Genomic DNA, 26,715 nt, shown 5'->3' with positions numbered 1-26,715 from the left:
TGTTTCTTGCCTTGTCCAATTTTTGCATTCTAACTGGTGTAAGGTGATATCTCAATGTAGTTTTGATATGAATTTCCCTGATAGTTAATGATGATGAACATGTTTTCTTGTGTCTGTTAGCCATTTGTATGTCTTCTTTAGAGAAGTGTCTGTTCATGTCTTCTGCCCATTTTTTGACTTGATTATTTGTTTTTTGGGTGTTGAGTTTGAGAAGTTCTTTATAGATCTTGGATATCAGCCCTTTGTCTGTAGTGCCATTTTCTCTTTCCTGTATAAAGAACAGTTTGTAAAGAAAACTACAATCTTTAGAAAATTAAGTAAATGAAAATACTCTTCTGTCAATTTTGTTAATCTCTCAAGAGATAGGTTTTTACTCAAAGTATTTAACTAAACTCTAAGAATGATTGGCTGATAAAGACACTAGTACTCTTGGGGCCCCTAGGTGACTCAATCAGTTGAGCAGCCAACTCTTGGTTTTGGCTCAGGTCATGAGATCAAGCCCTACATCAGTCTCTGTGCTCAGCATGGAGTCTGTTTGAGATTCTTCTCCCCTCTCCTGCCCTCCCCCTCTGTTCCTCCCCATGCTCGTGCATACTCTCTTTCTCTTTCTTTTGAAAATAAATACATAAAATATTTAAAAAATATACCAGTGCTCTCTCTTTCTACCAAGAGTACAAATTTAATTAAAAAAATTAATAATGAGAGGTAAATCCACTTGAAGTTGATGGGAAAAAAGGTATGAAAGCATACTTCCAGAAGAATCAGAACACTTACCATCTTAGTCCTAGCCACACCACTTACTACCTAGTTAATTGACAAGGCAATTAAACTCTTTGAATCTGAGTTCACTTATATGTAGCCTAAGGATAATAATAACTGCTTTTCTTGCTTCATGAGTTATTGTGAATATCAAATGAGATAATATATATGAAGAGTCCTGAAAACTGTTACATAAACTTGAGAGAATATATTATGATGTCTCTGATTTTAAGACAAAAATCATGAAAAAATTACCAAAGGGATGTGTTATAATAAATTCGGGTTTGCACATGCCATTCAAATAAGTTCTTTCTTAGAAAGAACCTCCTTTGTTGCTTACTGAGACTAGTCTTCCACAGTCTGCCTTAGATTTTATGAGAAGTGGGTCTTGCAGGGATCTATGCCATAGTGTTTAGCTCTATTCCAAAATCAGTGGATGTTGATGTGATTACATGAAAGATCTTTTTTTTTTTTACATGAAAAATCTTTTTTATCCTTTTGTGGAAATAAGAAGATTGAAATAGTGGCTATATTAAGGAAGGCTGATGTTAGCTTCTCAGGCCAGAGATGAATACATTATTCATTGTTGAGATACTCTTCCAGGAGACATTTTGTAGAGTGTGACTCAGAAGAGTGATAGAAAAACCCTAATCCTGTGTCCTGATACATTTAGAAGTGTAGGACTTGTTAAATATAATTTCTCTTGAACTCCTTTTTCTTCCACATCATATATAAAAAACATCCCTCTACATACAAGAAGATGGTACAATACACGAAAATTCCCCTGCATTTCCTGTTTGATGAGGTGCCGATAAGTGACTTTGGAGAAAGATATCAAGATTCCAATGACCTAATTTGGAAGATCTGAAGAACCCATTCAATGTTTTACCAAATTTAAATGACCATGATTATATAGGCTTGAATGGTCCTTCTCCACCAGAATATGTCGCAAATCTTAATGAAATGTTTGAACCCCAGATATCTGCAGAAATCACTGGGCAGTACAAGCTATTCCCTTTGTTGTTTCTCAACACTGTGTCCAATTTTACTGAAGATTGTGCTAAAATTGAGATTTCCACTTGAATTTATTTTTGTATTCCCCCTCAATCCAGCCTCCTGCTGGAAAATAGACAGGGATCCCACTACCTTTGGCTGTCTGATGAATTTCCTTCTGTCTGTTAAATGCCATAACTTAAAAATGTGGCTTAAATTGTTACTTCCTAGTGCCTAAGCAAGATGTTTTTAAATTTTTTATTGTTATGTTAATCACCATACATTACATCATTAGTTCTTGATGTAGTGTTCAATGATTCATTGTTTGTGCATAACACCCAGTGCTCCACGCAGACTGTGCCCTCTTTAATACCCATCACCAGGCTAACCCATCCCCCCACCCTCCTCCCCTCTAGAACCCTCAGTTTGTTTTTCAGAGTTCATCGTCTCTCATGGTTCGACTCCTCCTCCAAATTACTACCCTTCATTCTTCCCCTCCTGGTATCTTCTTCTTTTTCTTTTTTCTTAATATATGTTGCATTATTTGTTTCAGAAGTACAGATCTGTGATTCACCAGTCTTGCACAATTCACAGCGCTCACAATAGCACATACCCTCCCCAATGTCTATCGCCCAGCCACCTCATCCCTCCCACCCCCCACCACTCCAGCAACACTCAGTTTGTTTCCTGAGATTAAGAATTCCTCATATCAGTGAGGTCATATGATACATGTCTTTCTCTGATTGACTTATTTCACTCAGCATAACACCCTCCAGTTCCATCCACGTCATTGCAAATGGCATGATCTCATTCCTTTTGATGGCTGCATAATATTCCATTGTGTATATATACCACTTCTTCTTTATCCATTCATGTGTCGATGGACATCTTGGCTCTTTCCACAGTTTGGCTATTGTGGACATTGCTGCTATAAACATTGGGGTGCACGTACCCCTTCGGATCCCTACATTTGTATCGTTGCGGTAAATACCCAGTAGTGCAATAGCTGGATCGTAGGGTAGCTCTATTTTCAACTGTTTGAGGAACCTCCATACTGTTTTCCAGAGTGGTTGCACCAGCTTGCATTCCCACCAACAGTGTAGGAGGGTTCCCCTTTCTCTCCATCCCCGCCAACATCTGTCGTTTCCTGACTTGTTAATTTTAGCCATTCTGACGGGTGTGAGGTGATATCTCATTGAGGTTTTGATTTGGAGTTCCCTGATGCCGAGCGATGTTGAGCACTTTTTCACGTGTCTGTTGGACATTTGGTTGTCTTCTTTGGAAAAATGTCTGTTCATGTCTTCTGCCCATTTCTTGATTGGATTATTTGTTCTTTGGGTGTTGAGTTTGATAAGTTCTTTATAGATTTTGGACACTAGCCCTTTATCTGATATGTCAAATATGCAAATATTTTCTCCCATTCTGTCGGTTGTCTTTTGGTTTTGTGGACTGTTTCTTTTGCTGTGCAAAAGCTTTTTATCTTGATGATATCCCAATAGTTCATTTTTGCTCTTGCTTCCCTTGCCTTTGGCGATGTTTCTAGGAAGAAGTTGTGGCGGCTGAGGTCGAAGAGGTTGCTGCCTGTGTTCTCCTTTAGGATTTTGATGGACTCCTGTCTCACGTTTAGGCCTTTCAACCATTTGGAGTCTATTTTTGTGTGTGGTGTAAGGAAATGGTCCAGTTTCATTTTTCTGCATGTGGCTGTCCAAATTTCCCAACACCATTTGTTGAAGAGACTGTCTTTTTTCCATTGGACATTCTTTCCTGCTTTGTCAAAGATGAGTTGACCATAGAGTTGAGGGTCCATTTCTGGGCTCTCTATTCTGTTCCATTGATCTATGTGTCTGTTTTTGTGCCAGTACCATACTGTCTTGATGATGACAGCTTTGTAATAGAGCTGGAAGTCCGGAATTGTGATGCCGCCAGCTTTGCTTTTCTTTATCAATATTCCTCTGGCTGTTCGGGGTCTCTTCTGGTTCCATACAAATTTTAAGATTATTTGTTCCATTTCTTTGAAAAAAGTGGATGGTATTGTGATGGGGATTGCATTGAATGTGTAGATTGCTCTAGGTAGCATTGACGTCTTCACAATGTTTGTTCTTCCAATCCATGAGCATGGAACGTTTTTCCATTTCTTTGTGTCTTCCTCAATTTCTTTCATGAGTATTTTATAGTTTTCTGAGTAGAGATCCTTTGCCTCTTTGGTTAAATTTATTCTTAGGTATCTTATGGGTTTGGGTGCAATTGTAAATTGGATTGACTCCTTGATTTGTCTCTCTTCAGTCTTGCTATTAGTGTATAGGAATGCCACTGCTTTCTGTGCATTGATTTTATATCCTGCTACTTTACTGAATTCCTGTATGAGTTCTAGCAGTTTTGGGGTGGAGTATTTTGGGTTTTCCACATACAGTATCATATCATCTGCAAAGAGTGAGAGTATGACTTCCTCTTTGGCGATTTGGATGCCTTTGATTATTTTTGTTGTCTGATTGCTGTGGCTAGGACTTCTAATACTATGTTGAATAGCAGTGGTGATAGTGGACATCCCTGCTGCGTTCCTGACCTTAGGGGAAAAGCTCTCAGCTTTTCCCCATTGAGAATGATATTCTCTGTAGGTTTTTCATAGATGGCTTTTATGATATTGAGATATGTACCCTCTATTCCTATACTCTGAAGAGTTTTGATCAAGAAAGGATGCTGTACTTTGTCAAATGCTTTTTCTGCATCTACTGAGAGGATCATATGATTCTTGTTCTTTCTTTTGTTAATGTATTTTATCACGTTGATTGATTTGTAGATGTTGAACCAGCCTTGCAGCCCAGGGATAAATCCCACTTGGTCATGGTGAATAATCCTTTTAATATACTGTTGGATCCTATTGGCTAGTATTTTGGTGAGAATTTTTGCATCTGTGTTCATCAAGGATATTGGTCTGTAATTCTCCTTTTTGATGGGGTCTTTGTCTGGTTTTGGGATCAAGGTAATGGTGTCCTCATGAAGTGAGTTTGGAAGTTTTCCTTCCATTTCTATTTTTTGGAACAGTTTCAGGAGAATAGGTATTAATTCTTTAAATGTCTGATAGAATTCCCCTGGGAAGCCATCTGGCCCTGGGCTTTTGTTTGTTGGGAGATTTTTGATGACTGCTTCAATTTTCTTAGTGGTTATAGGTCTGTTCACGTTTTCTATTTCTTCCGGGTTTAATTTTGGTAGTTGATACATCTCTAGGAATGCATCCATTTCTTCTAGGTTATCTAATTTGCGGGCATAGAGTTGCTCATAATATGTTCTTATAATTGTTTGTATTTCTTTGGGGTTGGTTGTGATCTCTCCTCTTTCATTCATGATTTTGTTGATTTGGATCATTTCTCTTTTCTTTTTGATAAGTCTGGCCAAGGATTTATCAATCTTGTTAATTTTTTCAAAGAACCAGCTCCTAGTTTCATTGATCTGTTCTACTGTTCTTTTAGTTTCTAGTTCATTGATTTCTGCTCTGATCTCTATTATTTCTCTTCTCCTGCTGGGTTTAGGCTTTATTTGCTGTTCTTTCTCCACCTCCTTTTGGTGTAGGGTTAGGTTGTGTATTTGAGACCTTTCTTGTTTCTTGAGAAAGGCTTGTATTGTTATATACTTTCCTCTCAGGACTGCCTTTGCTGTATCCCAAAGATTATGAACAGTTGTGTTTTCATTTTCCTTGGTTTCCATGAATTTTTAAAATTCTTCTTTAATTTCCTGGTTGACCCATTCATTCTTTAGTAGGATGCTCTTTAGCCTCCATATATTTGAGTGCTTTCCGACTTTCCTCTTGTGATTGAGTTCTAGTTTCAAAGCATTGTGGTCTGAAAACATGTAGGGAATAATCCCAATCTTTTGTTACCAGTTGAGACCTGATTTGTGACCTAGAATGTGATCTATTCTGGAGAATGTTCCATGGGCACTAGAGAAGAATGTGTATTCCGTTGCTTCGGGATGGAATGTTCTGTATATGTCTGTGAAGTCCATTTGGTCCAGTGTGTCATCTAAAGTCTTTATTTCCTTGTTGATCTTTTGCTTAGATGATCTGTCCGTTTCAGTCAGGGGGGTGTTAAAGTCCCCCACTATTATTGTATTGTTGTCAATGTGTTTCTTCGCTTTTGTTATTAATTGCCTTATATAATTGGCTGCTCCATGTTAGGGGCATAGATATTTACAATTGTTAGAACTTCTTGTTGGATAGACCCTTTAAGTAGGATATAATGTCCTTCCTCATCTCTTATTACAGTCTTTCTTTTAAAAATCTAATTTGTCTGATATAAGGATTGCCACCTCAGCTTTCTTTTGGTGTCCATTAGCATGGTAAATGGTTTTCCACCCCCTCACTTTCAATCTGGGGGTGTCTCTGGGTCTAAAATGAGTCTCTTGCAGACAGCATATTGATGGGTCTTGTTTTTTAATCCAATCTGATAGCCTGTGTCTTTTGATTGGGGCATTTAGCCCATTTACATTCAGGGTAACTATTGAAAGGTATGAATTTAGTGCCATTGTATTGCCTGTAAGGTGACTGTTACTCTATATTGTCTGTGTTCCTTTCTGATCTATGCTGCTTTTAGGTTCTCTCTTTGCTTAGAGGACCCCTATCAAGATTTCTTGGAGGGCTGCTTTCGTGTTTGCAAATTCCTTTCGTTTTTGTTTGTCCTGGAAGCTTTTTATCTCTCCTTCAGTTTTCAATGAGAGCCTAGCTGGATATAATATTCTTGGCTGCATATTTTTCTCGTTTAGTGCTCTGAAGATATCATGCCAGTCCTTTCTGGCCTGCCAGGTCTCTGTGGATAGGTCTGTTGGCAATCTAATATTTCTACCATTTTAGGTTACATATCTCTTCTCCCGAGTTGCTTTCAGGATTTTCTCTTTGTCTCTGAGACTCGTAAGTTTTACTATTAAATGTTGGGGTGTTGACCTATTTTTATTGATTTTGAGAGGGGTTCTCTATGCCTCCTGGATTTTGATACCTGTTTCCTTCCTCACATTAGGGAATTTCTCTGCTATTATTTGCTCCAATATACCTTCTGCCCCTCTCTCTCTTTCTTCTTCTTCTGGGATCCCAATTATTCTAATGTTGTTTCATCTTATCGTATGACTTATCTCTCGAATTCTGCCCTTGTGATGCTGTAGTTGTTTATCTCTCTTTTTCTCAGCCTCTTTATTTTCCATCATTTGGTCTTCTATATCGCTGATTCTCTCTTCTGCCTCATTTATCCTAGCAGTTAGTACCCCCATTTTTGATTGCACCTGATTAATAGCCTTTTTGATTTTGACTTGGCTAGATTTTAGTTCTTTTATTTCTCCAGAAATGGTTTCTCTGATAACTTCCATGCTTTTTTCAAGCCCAGGTAGTATCTTTTAAAGTCATGATTCTGAACTGTAGGTCCGACATCGTACTAATGTCCGTATTGAGTAGGTCCCTGGCTGATGGTACTCTCTCTTGTTCTTTTTGCTGAGGTGATTTTTTTCGTCTTGTCATTTTGTCCAGAGGAGAATAGATGAATGAAAGAACAAAATGCTAGCAGGTCAACAACGTCTCCAGCAATTATACTGTATACAAATCAGAAAAGACCTGAAACCAGGGGAAAAGAAAGGGAAACAAAGAATAAAGAAAGAGAAAAGAAAGAAAAAAAAAAAAAAGAAAAGATAAAAACAAAAACAGAACAATACATAAAAAACCAGAATATGATCAAATATGATCAGGCTAGTGCATAGATCAGTGCCAAACACTAGATTTTGGGCATATTTTGGTGTGTTAGAAAAAAGTGCCTCCCAAAATTTTAAAGGAAGAAAGACTTATATATGTACAAAATAAGGGTTGATACAATGAAGGGATGGAAGATGATTGTAAAGATGAAAATTATAAAAGATTTTATAAAAGGAATTGATAAGATAAAAGTTGTTTGAAAAAAGAAAGAAGATTTAAAAATAAAGAAAAAGGAAAAAAAAGGGAGAGAATGTGATCAGGCAGGAGACTAGAACAAAGCTATACACTAGTGATTTAGGGTATATTTTGATCTGTTAGAAGAAACTGTATCTCCAAATTTTAAAGAGAGAACATTATATATATATATATATATATATATATATATATATATATATATGCCAAAAATAAGGGTAACTACTATGAAGGGATAAAATATGACTCTAAAAATGAAAAATAAAAAATGTGTTTTTTAAAAAAGGGATTGATAAGATTTTGGTTGAAAAAGGGAAAAAGAAAAATTAAAAAAACAGTTAAAAAGTTAACTTTGAAAAACTAATGAATCATGGTAAAAAAAAGCCATGAATTCTATGTGCAGTATTCCCCTAGCACTGGAGTTCTCCCGTTCTCCTTGATCGGTAAACCTGGTCTTGGCTTGCTGGCTGTTCGTGCTGATCTTCTGGGGGAGGGGCCTGTTGCCGTGGTTCCCAAATGTCTTTGCTGGAGGCAGAATTGCCCCACCCTTGTGGGTCCGGGCTAAGTAAGCTGCTGGGTTTGCTCTCAGGGGCTTTTTTTCCCTGCAAGCTCTGGTACAGCTTTGGAGGACCAGGGTGAAAATGGTGGCTTCCCAGTCTCCACTCGGAGGAGCTGAGAACTTGGGGCCCTGCTCCTCAGTGCGCCCCCAGAGAAAAGCAGTCACTCCCGTCTCCCTGGTCTCCTGCCACACTGCGTGCTCACCCGGCCTGTGACCGAGCATTTCTATCTCTGGCACTCGACCCTGTGTGGAGTCTCCAAACCCAGCAGATCCCTGTGGTGTGCTCCCGCGCCAGTCCTCCCAGGGGAGGGAGGGGAGTCTCCCTGGATCTGCTGCTTGTTGGGTCCCTGCTGGAGGAGCAGTGGCCCGACTGCGCTGCAGATCACAGTTTATGGCAACCCCCAGCTGAGAGCCTGCGCCTCGTCTCCGTCTCTGCAGCTGGCTTCCTTGCTCTGATACCTGGGAGCTCTGCTGCACTCAGGTACCCCCGGTCTTTCTGTGACCCTGAGGGTCCTGAGACCACACTGTCCCGCAAGGGTTCCACTCCCAGCTTAGCCACTGGAATGACGTCTCTCAGCAGACCCTGGTTTCTAAAAGTTCCGATTTTGTGTTCCACGGCTCTATCACTTGCCAGAAGCAGCCGACGGAGGCTCCCTCCCCCACCGTCTATCCTCCCGAATATTGCCTCAGATTCACTTCTCCACACATCCTACCTTCCAGTAAGTGGTCGCTTCTCTGTTCAGAGAGTTGTTGCTACTCTCTTCTTCGGTCTCCTGTTGAGTTCGTAGGTGTTCAGAATGGTTTGATCCCTATTCAGCTGAATTCCTGAGACCAGACAAAATCCAGGTCTCCTACTCCTCCGCCATCTTGCTCCGCCCCCCCCCAAGCAAGATTTAATATCTAGGAGACAATTAAGACCACACAAAAAGGATGGGGAATACATCAAATTTGGAGGGAATAAAAAAGGTTTTTTTTAAAGTTCTAAACAATATTCTAAGACCTTAATAATGTCTAGAACAGGAATTTGTGTTAAACACCAAAAGTGTGGCAGTTTTCTAAATAATTTGCAATTGCATGTAGGTTGATTCTACATACAACAAATGACTTCTATTATTCCAAGGTTTTCTGAAACTGATCAGTTTTTGAAAAGCAGGAATTTTTGTTAGTATTTAAAATATGGGACAAAAGTTTTTCCTAGATTTTCATGTACATTTATTTTACAATTTTATAAATAAATAAACTAAAATTAAATCTAATTTTATTATTTATAAAATTTGTAACTCCTGTGGAGTTCAATTTTCAACATAAAATATTTTTTCATTCAAGATTTTATTTAAAATCAAATTAGTTAACATATAGTGTAGTATTAGTTTCAAGGGTAGAATTTAGTGATTCATCACTTGCATATAACACCCAGTGCTCATTATAACAAATGCCCTCCTTAATGCCCAACACCCATTTACTCCATCCCCCACCCCCTCCCACCCAGCAATCTTCTGTTTGTTCCCAATATTTAAGAGTCTTATGATTTGCCTCCCTCTCTGTTTTTGTCTTATTTTTCCTTCCCTTCCCCTATGTTTATCTGTTTTGTTTATTAAATTCCACATATGAGTAAAATCATACAGTATTTGTCATTCTCTGACTGACTTACTTTGCTTAGCATAATACACTAATTCCATCCATGTCATTGCAAATGGCAAAATTTCATCTTTTGATGACTGAATAATATTCAATTGTATATATACCACATCTTCTTTATCCACTCACCATTCGATGGACATTTGGGTTCTTTCCTCGTTTTAGCTATTGTGCATAGTGCTGCTATAAACATTGGGGTTCATATGCCCTTCAAATCACTATGTTTGTATCCTTTGGATAAATACCTAGCAATGCAATTCCTGGGTCATAGGGTAGTTTTATTTTAACTTTTTTTTTTGCTTGCATTGAGTTTTAATTGAAAATATTAAAACAATTTAACCACTCCTAATGAATTACAAAACTTTGACAGTTAAATTGTACTATCATTTATGAGGCATTTATTCATCATTAGGTTTGTAAACCTGAAAGAAACTTTGCATACTTGTGTTTTCTGTTCTCATCTCAGAGGAAGATTATGAAGAGAAAGTCTAAAATATTTATAAATCAAGGGCATTTTTTCCCAGTTTGGGGACTGGATTGTCAGAAGATAGAAGCTGCATGTTGGAATGAATGGGATTTGGAGTTATCGTAATGGAAGCAAAATACGTGAAGGAAAAATAGTTACCTTTTTATCAGCGTATTGCACCTGACTACTAGTTGCAAGTGGTTTTCATTACCTAAGAAAATTTGTGATGTAAATGAAAAATTACCTTTTAGACTCATTGTTTGTAAATATGCTTCGCCTAAGAGCTATTTGTCCCTTCTCCTGGAGAGTGTTTCAATTTCGAACCTGCAGCTGTAAACCACAAAATTAGCCAGATGATTACGTGTACAGATGAAGAGCAAGTATTTGATCTTATTGAAAAAAACAAAGCCATACTTTCAGAAAAGCAAGTGGAATGTGCATTTAATATACTTTGGCAGTTTCAAAAGCAGAAGACCAGCTTTTTAAAAAATGTTGAATGTATCAGAGACCATCCCCAATTTCTTACTCTTCATAATTTAGCTACAAGTCAAATGGAATCATGAATGATGATACTCTGGTGAATGTCTTGTACATCACACAACAGTGTGCTACTGAAGCCTATGACCTGGTTGCAGTGCTAGTTACAGAAGCATGGAGAAGACTGGAAAGAGAGAGACACAGCGAGAGAGGGAACTCAAGCAAGGAGAGTGGGAGAGGGAGAAGCAGGCTTCCCGTGGAGCAGAGAGCCCGATGCGGGGCTCGATCCCAGGACACTGGGATCATCACCTGAGCTGAGGGCAGATGCTTAACGACTGAGCCACCCAGGCGCCCCTCTATAATTATTTTAAACATAAATGGACTGATGCCCACTTCTGGCTCTGTGGCCTCAGCATGGTTGCTTTAGGTGTCCCGAGGCTGCACAGCAGTGTGGTGGCTCAGGTGGGCAACCAGTGACAATTGCAGTGAGTACCAGTCTGGGGAGAAATGGGGGACAGAAGCTGGGCTGAATCCTCACTGAACTGTTTTTCTCCACCCAGGCAGGGCCTGGCTGCCAACTCCTCTGCTAAGGGTCTCTTACAGAGTTCCCAAACTGGTCTTACATAGATGGCTGTCCTGCACTCCAGTGAAAGGCTAGCTTCAAAGAAAAGCCCAAAGGGAGAAGTTTTGAAGATGAGTTATACTGCTGTCAGAGGAAATGGATACTAGATTACAGGCATGGCAGCTTAGGCAGCAGGAGAAGTTGCAGAAAGGAGAAAGGAAGCAGAAAAAAATGCCCTTAAACCTGAAGGGGCTCTACTGCAGAACGCACTACCAAGTCAATAAAAAGCAATTCCTGTCTCCCTTCAAAAAAAAAAAAAAGCCAACTGAGTTAGAAGTGAAATATAAAGGGAACAAAATCTACACAACTGTGCTGAAAGAGCAGAGGTGGGTTTTAGCTCATGTTTTGACCTCATCTCACACAAAACAAAAGCAGATGCAATAGTAAAGCTAAATCATGAAAACCCTAATTAGTTATTTTTAGCATGGCTCTTAATTTTTCTTTCCCCTGGTTTCTTGTCTTCTGAGCCTGAGTCTTGAACAGGTAACCACTTGATGGGATGTCAACGATAAATAGGCCATGGAGGAAGTGTCAACAAACATGAAAAAGCAAATCCTGTCATAACTATATAGATAGTCCACCCCAACTGTTGAGCCACATACCCATAGATAAATCGAACTATTGCAGGAAAAAGAATAATTCCCTGAAACATCTGTTCAAGCTTCTGGCCCTTGTAATCCATTTGTGTGGGCATCAAGCTCAGATGATCTAGCATGACTGGCTGAGAAGGCTGACAGTGGCACAAGGGCAGCCAGGACTCAGAGATTGGTGGTGTCTGTTTCTGGTACCAGGTGCAGCTCAGCGGCCTGCTGAGGCTGGGAATGTGATGGCCACAGCCCCGGAAGCAGATGTCTCCCTATTTTTAATTTTTTGAGGAACCTTCATACTGTTTTCTAGAATGACTTCACCAGCTTGCTTTCTCACCAACAGTGCAATAGAGTTCCCCTTTTCTCCACATCTTCACTAACATCTGTTGTTTCCTGAGTTGTTAATTTTAGTCATTCTGATGGTGTGAGGTGGTATTTCATTGTGGTTTTGATTTGTATTTCCCTGACGATGAGTGATGTTGAGCATCTTTTTGTGTGTTTGTTAGACATTTGTATGCCTTCTTTTGGGAAATATCTGTTCATGTCTTCTGTCCATTTCTTGACTGGATTTTTTTTTTTTATTTTTGGAGAGTTAAATTTGATAACTTCTTTATACATTTTGGATACTAGCCCTTTATGTGATATGTCATTTGCAAATATCTTCTTTCATTCCATTGGTTGTGTGTTAGTTTTCTTGTTTCCTTTACTGTGCAGAAGCTTTTTATCTTGATGAAGATAATAGCTCATTGTTGCTTTTCTTTCCCTTGCCTCTGGAGACCTGTCTAGTAAGAACTTGTGGTGGTCAAGGTCAAAGAGGTTTCTGTCTGTGATCTCTCCTAGGTTTTTGTTGGAATGTTGTCTCACATTTAGGTCTTTCATTCATGTGGAATTTACTTTTGTGCATGGTGTAAGAAAGTGGTCCAGTTTGGTTCTTCTGCATGTGACTATCCAATTTTCCCAACACCATTTGAAGAGACTGTCTTTTTTCCATTGGATATTCTTCCCTGCTTTGTCAAGGATTAGTTGACCACATAGTCATGGGTATATTTCTGTGTTCTCTATTTTGTTTCATTGATCTGTGTGTCTGTTTTTGTGCCAGTACCATGCTAACCTTGATGATTACAGCTTTGTAATACAGCTTGAGGTCCAGAACTGTGATGCCTCCAGCTTTGGTTTTCCTTTTGAACATTACTTTGGCTATTCTGGGTCTTTACTGGTTCCATACAAATTTAATTCTTTGTTCCACCTCTGAAAAATGCTGGTGTTATTTTGGTAAGAATTGCATTGAATATGTAGATATTTTTGGGTAAGTATAGACATTTTATCAATATTTGTTCTTCCAATCCATGAGCATGGAATGTTTTTCCATCCTCTAAATCTTCCTCAATTTCTTTCATAAGTGTTCTATAGTTTTCAAAGTATGGATCCTTTACCTCTTTGGGTAGATTTATTCCTAGGTATCTTATGGTTTTGGGTACAATTGTAAATGCGATTGATTCCTTGATTTCTCTTTCTGCTGATTCATTTTTGGTGCATAGAAATGCAACAGATTTCTGTGCATTCATTTTATATCCTGTGACTTGGCTGAATTCTTCTATCAGTTCTATCAATTTTTTGATGGACTCTTTTTGTTTTTCTACATTGAGAATCATGTTGTCCATGAAGAGTAAAAATCTGACTTTTTCCTTGCCTATTTGGATGCAATTTATTTCTTTTGTTGTCTGATTACTGAGGTTAGGACTTCCAGTACTATGTTGAACAACAGTGGTGAGAGTGGACATCATAGTCATATTCCTGACCTTAGAGGGAAAACTCTCAGTTTTTTCCCATTGAGGATATTAGCTGTGTGTCTTGTTTTTAATCCCCATAAATCATCTTATTTTTTTTCTATTTTTTTTATTTTGTTATGTTATGTTAGTCACCATACACTGCATTATTAATTTTTGATGTAGTGTTCCATGGTTCATTGTTTGTGTATAACACCCAGTGCTCCATGCAAAATTTGCCCTCCTTAATACCTATCACTGGGCTAACCCAACCCCCCACTCCCCTCCCCCTAAAACCTTCAGTTTGTTACTCGGAGTCCATAGTCTCTCATGGTTCATCTCCCCAGCCACCCAATTTCCCTCCCTTCATTTTTTCCCTTCCTTCTCCTAATGTCCTCCATGCGATTCCTTATGTTCCACAAATAAGTGAAACCGTATGATAATTGACTTTTTCTGCTTGACTTATTTCACTTAACATAATCTCCTCCAGTCCCATCCATGTTGATGTAAAAGTTGGGTATTCATCCTTTCTGCTGGCTGAGTAATATTCCATTGTATATATGGACCACATCTTCTTTATCCATTCATCTGTTGAAGTGTATCTCAGCTCTTTCCACAGTTTGGCTATTGGGGAATTGCTGTTATGAACATTGGGGTGCATATGGTCCTTCTTTTCACTACATCTGTGTCTTTGGGGTAAATGGCCAGTAGTGCAATTCCTGGGTCATAAGGTAGCTCTATTTTTAATTTTTTGAGGCAGCTCCACACTGTTTTCCAAAGTGGCTGTACCAAATTGCATTCCCACCAACAGTGTAAGAGGGTTCCCTTTCTCCACAAGCTCTCTAACATTTGTTGTTTCTTGCCTTGTCAATTTTTACCATTCTAACTGGTGGAAGGTGGTATCTCAATGTGGTTTTGATTTGAATTTCCCTGATGGCTAATGATGATGAACATGTTTTCATGTGTCTGTTAGCCATTTGTATGTCTTCTTTGGAGAAGTGTCTGTTCATGTCTTCTCATATTTTGACTTGATTATTTGTTTTTTGGGTGTTGAGTTTGAGAAGTTCTTTATAGAACTTTGATAGCAGCCCTTTGTCTGAAATGTCATTTGCAAAAATCTTCTCCCATTCCGTGGGTTACCTCTTTGTTTTGTTGACTGTTTCCTTTGCTGTGCGGAAGCTTTTTATCTTGATGAAGTCCACAAAGTTCATTTTCGTTTTTTGTTTCCTTGGCCTTTGGAAATGTGTCTTGAAAAAGTTGTTGTGGCTGATGTCAAAGATGTTACTGATTATGTTCTCCTCTAGGATTTTGATGGATTCCTGCCTCACATTGAGGTCTTCCATCCATCGTGAGTTTATCTTTGTGTATGGTGTTAGAGAGGGGTCGAGTTTCATTCTTCTGTATATAACTGTCCAATTTTCTGAGCAACATTTATTGAAGAGACTGTCTTTTTTCCATTGCATATTTTTTCCTACTTTGTTGAAGATTATTTGAACATAGAGTTGATGGCCCATATCTGGGCTCTCTATTTTTTTCTATTGGTCTATGTGTCTGTTTTTGTGCCAGTACCATGCAGTCTTGGTGATCATGGCTTTGCAATATAGCTTGAAATCAGGCAACATGATGCCCCCAGCTTTGTTTTTCTTTTTCAACATTTCCTTGGTGATTCGGGGTCTTTTCTGATTCCATACAAATTTTAGGATTGTTTGTTCCAGCACTTTGAAAAATGCCATTGGTAGTTTGATTGGGATGGCGCTGAAAGTGCACATTGCTCTGGGCAGCATAGACATTTTAACAACGTTTATTCTTCCGATCCGTGAGCATGGAATATTTTTCCATCTTTTTGTGTCTTCTTCAATTTCTTTCATGAGTGTTGTGTAGTTCTTAGAGTATAGATCCTTTACCTCTTTGGTTAGGTTTATTCCAAGTTATCTTATCGTTTTTGGTGCCAGTGTAAATGGAATCGATTCCCTAATTTCTCTTTGTACAGTTACATTGTTAGTGTAAAAGAAAGCAACTGATCTCTGTGCATTAATTTTGTATCTTGCCACATTACTGAATTGCTGTATGAGTTCTAGAAATTTGGGGGTGGAGTCTTTTGGGTTTTCCACATAAAGTATCATGTCATCTGCGAAGAGAGTTTTACTTCTTCTTTGCTAATTTAAATACATTTTATTTCTTTTTGTTGTCTGATTGCTGTTGCTAGGACTTCTACTACCATTTTGAACAATAGTGGCGAGAGAGGGCATCCTTATCATGTTACTGATCTTAAGGGAAAGGCTCTCAGCTTTTCCTCATTGAGAATAATATTCGATGTGGGTTTTTCATAGATGGATTTTATGAAATTGAGGAATATTCACTCCATCCCTATAATCTGAAGAGTTTTAATCAGGAAAGGATGTTGTATTTTGTCAAATGCTTTTTCTGCATCAATTGAGAGGACCATATGGTTCTTCTCCCTCTTCTTATTAATGTGATCTTTCACATTGACTGATTTTCAAATATTGAACCACCCTTGCATCCCGGGGATAAATTCCACTTGGTTGTGGTGGATGATCCTTTTAATGTATTGTTGGATCCTATTAGCTAGGCTTTTTTTGAGAATTTTGCATCCATATTCATCAGGGATATCGGTCTGAAATTCTCCTTTTTGATGGGGTCTTTGCCTGCTTTGGGAATCAAGGTAATGTTGGCCTCATAGAATGAGTCTGGAAGCTTTCCTTCTGTTTCTATTTTTTGAAACAGCTTCAGGAAAATAGGTATTATTTCTTCTTTGAAATTTTAGTAGAATTCCCCAGGAAGTCCATCAGGCCCTGGACTCTTGTTTTTTTGGGACGTTTTTGATCACTGCTTCAATCTCACTCCTGGTTATTGGCCTATTCAGGTTGTCAATTTCTTCCTGTTTCAGTCTTGGTAGTTTATAGGTTTCCAGGAAGGCATCCATTTCTTCCACGTTGCTTAATTTATTGGCATGTAGTTGTTGATAATAATTTCTTTCTTTTTTTTAAGCTTTTATTTATTTATTTGACACAGAGATAGAGTGCACAGATAGTGAGAGTGGCAGGCAGAGGGAGAAGCAGGCTCTCCACTGAGCAGGGAACCCGATTCAGGGCTCAATCCCAGGGCCCTGGGATCATGACCTGAGCTGAAGGCAGATGCTTAACTGAATGAGCCACTCAGGCACCCCTGTAATTTCTAATAATTGTTTCTATTTCCTTGGTGTTAGTCGTGATCTCTTCCCTTTGGTTCATAATTTTATTAATTTGGGTCCTTTCTCTTTTCTTTTAGAGAAGTCTGGCCAGTGGTTTATCAGTCTTATTAATTCTTTCAGTGAATCAGCTTCTAGTTTTGTTGATCTGATCTACTGTGTTTCTGGTTTCTAATTTATTGATCTGTGTTCTAATCTTAATTATTTCTGTTCCAATGTGTGGCTTAGGCATCATTTTTTGTTTTTCTCCAATTCTTTAATGCATAACGTAAGTTGGTGAATTCGGAATTTGTCTATTTTTTTTTTTTTTTGAGTGATGCATGGATAGCTTTATTTTTCCCCCTTAGGAACACCTTTGCAGTATCCCATAGGATTTGGACCAATATGTTGTTCTCATTGGTTTCCCTGAATCGTTTAATTTCTTCTTTGATTTCTTGGTTGGCCCAAACATTCTTAAGCAGAGTGGTCTTTAGCTTCCAAGTGTTTGAATTTCTTCCACTTTTTTTCTTGTGATTGAGTTTCAGTTTTAAAGCATTATGGTCTGAGAATATGCAGGGAACAATCTCAATCTTTTGGTATCAGTTAATACCTGATTGTGACCCAGTATGTGACTATTCTGGAGAAAGTTTCATGTGCTCTCGAGAATGAGTATTCTGTTGTTTTAGGGTGGAATGTTCTGTATATATTTATGAGGTCCATCTGGTCTAGTGTGTCATTCAAAGCTCTTGTTTCTTTGTTGATTTTCTGCTTAGATGTTCTATCTATTGCTGAGAGTGGAGTATTGAGGTCTCCTACAATTAACTTATTGTTATCAATATGACTTTTTATTTTCGTTAACAGTTGGCTTATGGAGTTGGGTGCTCCCAAGTTGGGGGCATAGATATTTACAGTTGTTAGATCCTCTTGTTGGATAGACCCTTTAAGAATGATATAGTGTCCTTCTCTGTCTCTAACTACAGTGTTTAGCTTAAAATCTAATTTGTATGATATGAGAATTGCTACCCCAGCTTTCTTTTGTGGTCTGTTGGCATGGGGAAGATGGATCTCCATCCCTTCACTTTCAGTCTGGATATATCTTTAGGTTCAAAATGAGTCTCTTGTAGATAGCATATGGATGGGTCCTGTATTTTTATCCAATCTGCAACCCTATGCCATTTTATGGGAGCATTTAGGCTGTTCACTTTGAGAGTGATTATTGAAATATAAATTTATTGTCATCATGTTGCCTTGTTTCTATAGATTGTCCCTGTAAATTTCTGTTGTATATCACTCTTGGGGTCTTTCTCTTTTTAAAGAACCCCCCTTAATATTTCTTGAAGGGCCAGCTTAGTTGTCACATATTCTTTCAGTTTCTGCTGGTCTTGGAAGCTCTGCATTGCTCCATCCATTCTAAATGACAGCCTTGCCATATAAAATATTCTTGGCTGCATGTTCTTCTCATTTAGTACCCTGAATATGTCTTTCCAGCCCTTTCTGGCTTACCAGGTCTCTGTGGATAGGTCCTACATTATGCTGATGTTCCTCCCTCTGTTTTTAAGTAATCTCTTCCCCCTAACTGCCCTTAAGATGGTTTCCTTGGTTCTAAGATTTACGAGTTTTACTATTACATGCTGGGGCATTGGCTTGTTTTTCTTGATCTTGGGAGGGGTCTTCTCTGCCTCTAGGACACGAATGTTTGTTTCATTCCCCAGATTAGGGACGTTCTCAGCTATGATTTGCTCAAATATATCTTCTAGTCCTCCCTCTCTCTCTCCACCCCCTCAGGGATCCCAATAATTATGACATTGGAATGTTTCATGGCTTCACTTATTTCTCTCATTCTGTTTTCATGGATTTTAATCTGTTTCTCCCAGGCCTCCTCATTTTCCTTCTTTCTTATCAGTTTGTCTTCTAGATCATTAATTCGTTATTCTCCCTCGTTTACCCTAGCTGTTGTGTATCTAGATTAGATTGGATCTCATTGATAGCATTTTAAAATTCTGCCAGATCACCTCTCATTTCTGCCCTCGAGACTGTAGTTTGCCTTAATCAATTTCTCCATCCTAGCTATTTTCTTCATAATTGTTACCCTGAAGTCTATTTCTGACATCTTGTTTATGTCTATATCCATTTGTAAATCTGTGCAGAAGTCACAGTCTGAGTCTTTCCTATTTGGGGTTTCCTCCTCTTAGTGATTCTGTTGAGGGGTGGTTGAGGGTATGTACAGAGTCCAAATTATTGACCACAACCCAAGCAAGATGCACCTCTGTTATAGAGACCTTAGGGTTGTCGGCCTCTTGTTCTTCCAGCCTGTCTTCTGGGGAAGGGGCATGCCGCACCATTACTCAGACAACCCTGTTTGGGCAGAGTTGCCTTGCCCCCTGTGGGTGGTTTGGGCTCAGTGAGAACAATTTTTGGGGGGCTTTTGTTCTCTGGTGGCTTTCTCTGTTGGTTTTCCACATCTCTTCTGAGAGTCAGAGCAGAAGTGACCATTTCTAACCTTCCTCTTCAGAACAGAGAGATGGCATTTTTTCAGTGAGCTCTCCAGGCCATACTGTCTCCGTTTCTGTCTGTGCAGTGTCCTGGGTTGTGTGCCCCACAGCAGCACTCCTAGCTCTCACTTCCAGGTCCAGGCACCTATCTGCCCTTTGTGCTTCTAAAACCACCAGCCACCCCCAGTTCACACGCATGCCCCCACAGCTCCGGGTTTCAGTCTGGGGGGCTGCCCTAAATTCCCGTCCCCACTGCTACCATTTTGTGAGTCTGTGCTGGGTCTCCATCATGTGAGGCTTCGAGCTCTGTTGGTGCAGGATCCCAGAGGTTCTCTCCCCCTTCTGTTTATCTTCTGTTATCTGCTCAGGGAATCACAGCTCCCCGCTTCATACCTCAAAACCAACCACTGGCAATATTCTCAATTTCCATGGAAGCATCAAACTTTCACTGTGAAGTTCCATGCTAGGGAAACTCAGAAAAACCTTCTCTAGCCTCGCTGGTACTGAGCTCGGCAGAGAAGGCATAGGGGCCATGGAGCTGTGACTGTGTCCTCCAGTCATCTCGCCTAGCACTATATTGCAGGCCGCTCCTCCCTCATTGGCTCAGACCCCTCCCACCCACCGGGGCCACCCAGCTTTCTTTTCCGACTGAATGGAAAGTGAATCTCAGTGAGAGGAGGGCTGTGCTGGGGCCTTTGATTCGGGAGGAGGAGCCGCTGTGAGTCTTTTGTATATGGCCTTTATAATATTCAAGTATGTTCCATCTATCCCTACTTTGTGGAGGGTTTTTATCAAGAAAGGATGCTGTATTTTGTCAAATGCTTTTTCTGTATTTATTGAGAAGATCATATGGTTCTTATCTTTTCTTTTATTAATGTGGTATATCAGCTTGATTGATTTGCAGATGTTGAACCACTTCTGAAGCCCAGGAATAAATGGTCATGGTGAATAATCCTTTTAATGCACTGTTGGATTTGATTTGCTTATGTTTTATTGAGAATTTTTACATACATGTTATTGGGGATGTTGGTTTATAATTCTCCTTTTTGGTGGGGTCTTTGGTTTTGTGATCAAAGTAATTTTGGCCTCATAAAATGAGTTTTGAAGTTTCCCTTCCAAATATTTTCAGAGGAATAGGTATTAATTTTTCTTTAAATGTTTGGTACAATTCCCCTGGGAATTGATTGGCCCTGACCTCTTGTTTGTTGAAAATTTTTTATTACTGATTCAATTTCTTGGCTGGTTATGGGTCTGTTCAGATTTTCTATTTCTTCCTGTTTCAGTTTTGGTAGTCTATATGTATCTAGGAATTTATCCATTTCTTCCAGATTGCCTAATTTCTTGGCATATATTTGCTCATAATATTCTTTTATAATTGTTTGTATTTCTGTGGTGTTCATTGTGATCTGTCCTCTTTCATTCATTATTTTTTTTTATTTGGGTCCTTTCATTTTTTTTTTGATAAGTCTTCTAGAGGTTTATAAATTTTGTTAATACTTTCAAAGAACCAGCTCCTAGTTTCACTGATCTGTTCTACTGTTTTTTTTTTATTTTTGTTCCAATATCATTGATTTCTACTCTAATCTTTATGATTTTCCCCTGCTGAATTTAGGCTTTTTTGTTGTTCTTTTTCCAGCTCCTTTAGGTGTAAGGTTAGCTTGTGTGTTTGACACTTTTTGTGCTTCTTTAGGAAAGCATGCATTGCTATATACTTCCTTCTTGGGGCTGCCTTTGTTATGTCTGAAAGGTTTTGGACTGTTGTGTTTTCATTTTCATTGCTTCCATGTACTTTCTAAAAAAATATTCTTTAATTTCCTGGTTAACCCATGCATTCTTTAATAGGATGTTCTTTAACCTTCATGTATTTGCGCTTCTTCCAAATTTTTTCTTGTGATTGACTTCAAGTTTCATAGTATTGTGGTCTGAAATTTTGCATGGTTGATCTCAATCTTTTTGTAACAGTTGAAGCCTGATTTGTAACCCAGTATTTGATCCATTCTGGAGAATTTCCCATGTGCACTCAGAAAGAATGTGCCTTCTGGTGCTCCTGGGAGGCTCAGTTGGTTAAGCGTCTGCCTTAGGCTCAGGTCATGATCCCAGGATCCTGGGATTGAGTATGGCATCAGGCTCTTTGCTCAACTGGGAACCTGCTTCTTCTCTCTCTGCCTGTTTCTCCTCTGCTTGTGCTCTCTCGCATGCATTCTCTCTCTCTGTCAAATAAATAAATAAATATATATATATATTTTAAAAAAGAATGTACATTCTGCTGCTTTAGGATGAATATATTTACTAAGTTCATCTGGTCCAGTGTGTCCTTCCAAGCCCTTGTTTCCTTATTGATTTTCTGTCCATTGTTTTTAGGGGGGTGTTAACATCCCCTACTATTATTGTATTATTGTCACTGAGTTTCTTTGTTTGTTATTGATTTATGTATTTGGCTGATCCCAAGTTAAGGGCATAAATATTTACGATTGTTAGATATTCTTGTTAGATAGACTCCTTTGTTATGATATAGTGTCCTTCTTCATCTTTCATAACAGTCTTTGGTTTAAAATCTAATTTGCCTGGTATAAGGATGGATTCTCCAGCTTTTTTTAATGTCCATTAGCATGATAAATGGTTCTTCACCCCTTCACTTTCAATCTCGATGTGTCTTTGTGTCTAAAATGAGCAGCATATTGATGGGTCTTGCTCTTTTATCCATTCTGATACCTTATGCCTTTTAAAAAAGATTTATTTGATTATTTTAGAGAAAGAGAGAGATTGCTTGAGTGGGGGGAGGGGCAGAGTGAGAGGGAGAAAGAGAATCTCCAGCAGACTCCCTGCTGAGCACAGAGCCCAACACAGGGCTTCATCTCATAACACTGAAATCATGACCTGAGCCAAAACCAAGAGTTGGATGCTTAATGAACTGAGCCACCCAGGCACCACTCTGATACTGTATGCCTTTTTATTGGAGCATTTAGTCCACTTATATTCAGAGTGATTATTTATAGATATCAATTTAGTGCCATTGTATTACCTGTAAAGTCAATGTTCCTGTAGATTGCCTCTGTTCCTTTCTATTCTTTGTTGCTTTGGTCTCTCTTTTGCAATCAAAGCGTCCCTTTTAATATTTCTTGTAGAGGTGGTTTAGTGTTCATGAACTCCTTTGGTTTTTGTTTGTCTGGGAAACTTTTTATCTCTCCTCTTCTGAATTACAGCCTTGCTGGATAAAGTATTCTCGACTGCATATTTTTCCCATTTAGCATGATGAATATTTCCTGCCACTCTCTTCTGGCTTGTCACGCACGTTTCAGTGGACTGGTTTCTTGCTAAACTTTTTTGTCTACCATTGTAGGTTAAGGAACATTCGTCCCTAGTTGCTTTCAGAATTCTTTATCTTTGCATTTTGCAAGTTTCACTCTGATACATTATGGAGTTAGCCTGTTTTTGTTGATTTTGAGGGGAGTTCTCTGTGCCTCTTAGGAATTGAATGCCTGTTTCCTTCCCCAGATTAGGGAAGTTTTCAGTTATAATTTGTTCAAATAAACCTTCTGCCCCCTTTTACTTCTCTCATTCTTCTGGGACTCCTATGACACAGATATTAATTCACTTTATGGAATCATTGGGTTCCCTAAATCTACCTTCTTGATCTAGCAATTTTCTTTCCCTCTTCTCTACAACTTCATTATTTTCCATAATTTTATCTTCTTTATCACCTTTTGTCTCCTCTGCTTTTTCAGTCCTTGTGTTTATATCCCATCAGTTTTTCTTCTCAGTTATAACTTTTGCTATTTTAGCCTGACTAGTTTTTAGGTTTTTTATCACTGAAGCCAGGGTTTCTCTGGTGTCTTCTATTTTTATTTTCAAGTCCAGCTAGTAGTCTTATGGACTGCTAAATATTGTTCAGATATATTGCTTATATCCGTTTTCAGCAAGTCCCTGGCTGTGGTATCTTCCTGACCTTTCTTTTGGGGAGATTTCCTCCATCTTGTTATTTTGTCTAAATTTCTGTCTTCTGCGTGTTTTGAAAGTTTGTTATTGTTTCCTGCACCTGAGAGTAATGCTGTATTAAAAAGGGGTCATACACTGTCAAAGCCTGGCACTTCAGGAAATGTTTCTGGTGTATGCTGTGTGTATTCTGCTGTTGTGTTTTGGCTGCTCTTTCCCACTGTCTATCCTTTGTGGAGTTCTTCCTTCCTTGCAGTGAGGAGTGCTTGGACCTTTAGCTAGGTGTGCTTTTGTGTGTTTGTTAAAATAAACCTGGAACAAAAAGGGAGGGAGAGCCTGATCCAAAAGGGGGAGAGAGAGAGAAAAGGAAATGAAAAAACAAGGTAACAAACAGAAAACTATAAGCTTGATTCCAAAGGGGGGGGAAGTAAAGCCTTGTGGTGCATGCAAGGTGCTGCCTGTGCTGGTCTTCTAGGGGAGAGGCCCACTGCATTGGCTCAGAGTGAGACCTGCACAAGTAAAAATGCATTTGCCAGGCACAGCAGGGTGGGGTGAGTTTGGGTGTAAGCCATAAGTCATTCCTGCCTCCACTGGGGGCTGCTGTGTTGTTCTCTGAAGTCTGTCTGTGGTGGTGGCTTGGGGTAAAATGTCACTACCCCACTATCTCAACCCCAGACAGGGGATCTCACACTTCTTGCTGTTCAGGAAACTCACAGAATAGCAAGGGCCATCAGTGCACCCAGTTCCACAGCTGTCCTGCATTTTATCTTTGGTGTAGGGTTAAGATTCAAAACTCCAAATTTTAAAGGACCCGGAACCATGTGGACCTGCTCCCCTCCTCTGGAGTAGAGCCTGCCCTGCTGTGTCTGGTGTCCTTTTTCCAAGTAAAACAGTCCCACACTTGTCCAATGTGCAGAATCTGTGGTGTAGCACAGGGAAAAGAAGCAACCAGGTTATCCATCCTTTTTTGTGTACCTCTGTCCCCTGCTGATGAAAGGCCTTTTGCTGGTGCCTGCAGGGTCTTTTGTCCTTAGAAAGGCAATATACCCTCTTCCAAATGCACTTTACAAAGGGCAACATTCTCTTCCAGTGCGACCCAGGAACTCCCTACACCATGTTATATGCTCCTGGGCCTGTGCCCCCATTTTCCCTAGGAGCTCACACCAGAGCACCAGTCTGGCAAAAGTTGCACACTTCCAAAACTCCAGAGTTTGAGCTCCACACACTGTTTGCAAAAAATCTGTGACACTCAGTAACCCTCGCTCCCCAGTCCATGGTCTAGAATGGTTTTCTTCTTGTGCAAACCCAACACAGCACTGTCTCTACCCCTCTCTTTTGCTCTCCCTTTTCTCTTCCCAAAGAAAGGGCTCCCTCCTCTCTGCAGCATTACAGTTTTTCTCCCCCCCATTCACTTCCATGCACCTAACACCTGCCACACTGTCTCCCTCCAACCATTGAGATCCTTCTTCCAATCCTCCAGTTGATTTCTTAGGTGTTCCAAGTGATCTGACCTCAGTACAGCTGTGTTCAAGGGTTGAGGAAATCCCAGGGTCCCCCTACTTCTTTAACATCTTAATTCCTCCTAAAATCTTATTATTATAAACCAGTGGTCATCTGTTGCTCCAGAGTTTTCTCTTTAATCAATGCCTTAAATCCCACCTAAACTTTGTGTAAAATCAAGAGTCATACTCTTGCTAAGTTCTTCCCTGAGATAAAAGGAAATTTGAGAACAAGTGACTTATTATGTTTTATAGAACACATACACAGTCAATCATTTCTCAACTATAGCTCCCATCTCCCTAGTCTTTCTAGTTGCTTCAAGTACACTCTGAGATATATACAATTCTTTCAGAATTAAGTATGTTTCAGAAACATTTCCAAAGGCTAGTGAAACAAAAGCAAAAATGAACTTTTGGGACTTCATCAAATTTTCTTTATTCACAGCAAAGGAAACAGTCAACAAAACAAAGAGGCAACCTACAGAATGGGAGAAGATATTTGCAAATGATACTACAGATAAAGGGCTGGTATCCAAGATCTATAAAGAACTTCTCAAATTCAATACACCAAAAACAAATAATCAAGTCAAAAAATGGGCAGAAGACATGAACAGACACTTCTCCAAAGAAGACATACAAGTGGCTAACAGACACATGAAAACATGTTCATCATCATTAGCCATCAGGGGAATTCAAATCAAAACCACATTGAGATACCACCTTACACCAGTTAGAATGGCAAAAATTGACAAGGCAAGAAACAACAAATGTTAGAGAGGTTGTGGAGAAAGGGGAACCTTCTTATACTGTTGGTGGGAATGCAAGTTGGTACAGCCACTTTGGAAAATAGTGTGGAGGTGCCTCAAAAAATTAATAATAGAGTTACCTTTTGACCCAGCAATTGCACTACTGGGTATTTACCACAAAGACACAGATGCAGTGAAAAGAAGGGCCATATGCACCCCAATGTTCATAGCAACAATATCCACAATAGCCAAACTGTGGAAAGAGCCAAGATGCCCTTCAACAGATGAATGGATAAAGAAAATGTGGTCCATATATACAATGGAATATTACTCAGCCAGCAGAAAGGATGAATACCCAACTTTTACATCAACATGGATGGGACTGGAGGAGATTATGCTAAGTGAAATAAGTCAAGCAGAGAAAGTCAATTATCATATGTTTTCCCTTATTTGTGGAACATAAGGAATCGCATGGAGGACATTAGGAGAAAGAAGGGAAAAATGAAGGGGGGGAAATTGGAGGGAGAGATGAACCATGAGAGACTGTGGACTCTGAGAAACAATCTGAGGGCTTTAGAAGGGAAGGTGATGGGTATTAAGGAGGGCACATGGTGTTATACATGGAGCACTGGGTGTTATACAAAAACAATGAATCATGGATCACTACATCAAAAACTAATGATGTATTGTGACTAACATAACATAATAAAATAAAATAAAATAAATAAAAAGTAACATCATGGTGTTTATTAACCTGAAACAGTATTTATATAAGCTTTTCCTGCAGCAGCATTCATATTTGTCCAATCAGTGGGCACTACCACACTTAGAATTTAGATAATCTATTTGATAAATGGAGCATTTAAAATATTTTAGCTTTACAATGTGAATATGAAAACTTCAAGCTAATTTTTTTAAGAAATATGTTAGTACCACTTTCTTACTCCTTTGTTCCCATCTATTTTCCCCTTATTTTTTAAAGATTTTTTAAAGATTTTATTTATTTATTTGAGAGAGAGAAAGAGAGTATAGAGTGAGAAGAAGAAACAGACTCCCGGCTGAGCAGAGAGCCCA

At 39.1% G+C, this 26,715-nt stretch overlaps 1 long non-coding RNA gene and 2 pseudogenes across 1 annotated transcript in view; 2 read left to right on the top strand and 1 right to left on the bottom strand.

The window, feature by feature from the left end:
* The window catches only part of LOC148163085 (uncharacterized), a 71,131-nt gene extending 44,799 nt beyond the window's left edge, over nucleotides 1-26,332 (top strand). The window contains exon 3 of the long non-coding RNA XR_015769461.1: nucleotides 25,341-26,332. This is a non-coding gene — a long non-coding RNA (uncharacterized LOC148163085). The remainder of the gene's footprint in view (nucleotides 1-25,340) is intronic.
* LOC114226458 (large ribosomal subunit protein mL52-like) lies at nucleotides 11,224-11,655 on the top strand (annotated as a pseudogene).
* Nucleotides 11,841-12,146, bottom strand: LOC114226486 (signal peptidase complex subunit 1 pseudogene; annotated as a pseudogene).
* Nucleotides 26,333-26,715: the final 383 nt, after the last annotated feature.

The sequence above is a fragment of the Eumetopias jubatus genome, unplaced genomic scaffold (genome assembly GCF_037043125.1).
Source record: "Eumetopias jubatus isolate StellerSeaLion01/CBP00866 unplaced genomic scaffold, mEumJub1_p1.0 scaffold_11, whole genome shotgun sequence".
Classification (NCBI taxonomy): domain Eukaryota; kingdom Metazoa; phylum Chordata; class Mammalia; order Carnivora; family Otariidae; genus Eumetopias; species Eumetopias jubatus.
This window is presented reverse-complemented; position numbering and strand designations above follow the sequence as displayed.